The sequence below is a fragment of the Protopterus annectens genome, chromosome 13.part0, assembly GCF_019279795.1.
Source record: "Protopterus annectens isolate FY-2018-M chromosome 13.part0, PAN1.0, whole genome shotgun sequence".
Taxonomy (NCBI): Eukaryota; Metazoa; Chordata; order Ceratodontiformes; family Protopteridae; genus Protopterus; species Protopterus annectens.
The window spans coordinates 398,573,082-398,575,970 of record NC_056747.1 but is presented as its reverse complement, the minus strand read 5'-3'; the positions used below and the strand labels follow the sequence as shown (position 1 = coordinate 398,575,970).

Sequence of the window (2,889 nt, the reverse complement as noted above, 5' to 3'; positions counted from 1 at the left end):
GACACACTAGCACATATAACTTTGCACAACAAACTGTTCTATGAGGCCTTCAAGTGGCATAAATAATCTCCAGGGGGGTTTTGGGTTGGTTTACTGGTTAAGGTGTTTACCTCACAGACACAAGGAACAGGGTTTGATTTTCACCTTTGGAAGGGGAATTGGCTAGGCTTAAAATGTCCACAAGAGCAGCTAGCCTACTACTAACCTATGAATCAGAGCAAATTGTCCTGAATAGTTCCATATCTGTAATAACCCCCAGGGCAGACTGTTCTACTGGGGCATCAGACAGTGCAAATAACCTTAGTCCAGACTGCTGTACGAGGTAGCAGAAGGCCAGATAGACTCCACCACAAACTGTACTGCCCAAGTATTAGACAGCATAAAGAATTGTAGTAGAAAGTGTACTGTAGGGTCCCAGAAGCACAGATAATCACCACCACAACCTGTACATGGACCACATATAGCCTAGAGAGCCAGTCTCCTTCACTACAAACTGTAGTATGAGGAACCAAACATGCTAGATTACCACCATTGCATTGATAATCCCAGAGCAGGCTGTTTTACATGGGCAGCAGGCTGTCTGCAATGTAAGCTATGATCAGTGGGCACCAGCTGTCACAAATAAACCCTAGTGCAAACTTTGTGGCATGGATACAAGACCATTCAGAGTGCACTGTACAATGTGAGCTGACTGGAAACTTTACAGCATAGAAAAGCCCCATTTCAGACTGGTCGCTTTCGGCATCACAATTATTAGTTTAGTTTGAGAAGTTGTCTTTCACTGAACTTTTGCTGACTAGCAGCAGCTGGAGAGGCCACAAAAGTTCCTCACCAAAAGGATAAAGGGTATCAAAAATCTGTCTTATGCTGCCCGACTGAAAGAACTCCAGTTATATTCAGTTGCTTACCGCTTGCTCAGAGGTGACCTGTGCCTGACATACAAGGCCATGTCAAACCCAGATTTGATGAACATACTTCATCTCAAAAAATCTAGATCCCTCAGAGCCACAAGGGTGGGAGACTTAAACCTCGACACGGTTATTAATAGGACGTGCTGGAGGGATAGATTCATCACCCAAAGACTCCCTATGCTGTGGAACAAAATCCCGGTTTATGTGAGGCAGAGCACCTCGCTGGCCTTGTTCAAGAGGAATCTTGACCAATGGATGGGAGATCGCAGATACACCCCAGGGGTTACCTCAGTGTCACTGCTCGACAGAGGCACAGCAAAATAATGGGCATAGTTTCTCCAAACTAAAGGGGTGGCGTAAGCCACAAAACTATGGGCTAGGCTTGTAAATGCCCTCGGGCAGATAGCCTAGTATGAACCTATGAACCTATTTCAATAAGCTGAGGTTTTGTGGTCTTTAATTTAGTTATATTTAGACAGTGCGGGTGGGAGGGGTAAGGCTATTGCAGAGGTGTGAGGGGCTCTTCTACCACTTAAAAAAGGTTATCAGTGGCAGCCTGTTTACTTAAATGGGTTTGTGGCTCAATGGAAAATGATTCAATTACATAACCTAGTGTCATCCAGCATCACTGATGACTTAGTTCAAACTGTGTGGAAGGGGAGACCGACATCACTGGTAACCTGACTGAGTCAGCATACTGAGATTTGTATATATACATAAGCTGTCATTCTGCAAGGATCCAACTTCATGTCTATGTTTTAGATTTTACACACTTACATTGGGGAAAAAGGGATGGACGTAAGTGGGGAGTTATGTATTCATTCATTTAAATTCTGTGAACTTACCATGACTGCATCCAGGGTTTGCTTTCCATGCTGACCTGTGTATAAAAGGGTCATCTAAGTATAAGAAAGGAGAAAAAAATGTGATCAATTATGTAGTAAATTAATAAAACCCATTACAATTGCAAAACAAACATCAAGAATGCTTGCTATATAGAATTAAATGTTCACTCTACAGCCTAATGCTGGAGTACAAAGGGAAATGTTATATTCTCGTTATGTACTGCTGCTATGACTGGCAAATTCTAGTTATAAGGCTAGAATTTACACTGTTCTAAGTTCTGTACTTAGTGTCTAATTTGAGACCAATTTGATCTATAACGCAAGGATTAACAGAACAATTGGAATGCCAGATTTTGTGAAAATACAATGATTGGTTGTACAGATTTTAAACATTCAAAAAAGGCATGGAAAAATTATTTCCACCGTATGCTTACAACGGTAACACTAGACTATTGTATGCATGTATTATCTAAACAGTACATTTGCACAAAATAGGATATATAGGGACCACTGAGCTTCTGGAGAGGTCTAATAACTGGGTCTACTATATGTCCTCGAGACACTCTCCCTCTCTGCCTATTTTGCTTTAACTCCCACCAGCCTGATTCCTATACACCAGCACTAAGCTAACTATCCCTCCCAGAGCCCTGACCCTAACTCTAATGCTGAACTAATTCCTGTTTGCTCCTTAAACCTAAAATACCACTCCCCTGTCTAATTCTACCTCTAACCAACTCTTGTTTACTCCCTAATCCTAAAATCCTCCTCCCCTCCCTAATCATAACTCTGATCCAAACCTCGGTCACTGCCTAAAGCTAAAGTCCCCTTCCCTAAACCTAAAGCCCCCTCCCAATTTCCATTCCCCACTTACTAGTTCTGCAAGGTGAGCTTCATTGCCTATGACTGTTACAGGAGTTCTGTTGCAGAACTCACCTTTGAGCTGGAGCAGCTGGGAAAGCATCAGCTCGAGACCCTGGCTATGAGTTCCTGAATTTTCCACAGCTGGGGGTTGCACGACTGTAAGGGTCCCTTTATAATTTGTATGAGAGGTATTTAGGTACTCACCTGCTCCATTTGCCATTCATTTCCAAGTACAGAACAGACCTTTGTATCTATATAGATATTTGTGTATG

General features: G+C 42.4%; 1 protein-coding gene across 1 annotated transcript in view; it reads right to left on the bottom strand.

Annotated features, from left to right (window-relative positions):
• Positions 1-1,812, bottom strand: part of LOC122787364 (beta-1,3-galactosyl-O-glycosyl-glycoprotein beta-1,6-N-acetylglucosaminyltransferase-like) — a 390,992-nt gene extending 389,180 nt beyond the window's left edge. The window contains exon 1 of the mRNA XM_044054021.1: positions 1,757-1,812. The gene's annotated coding sequence lies outside the window, so the exon portion shown is untranslated. The remainder of the gene's footprint in view (positions 1-1,756) is intronic.
• Positions 1,813-2,889: the final 1,077 nt, after the last annotated feature.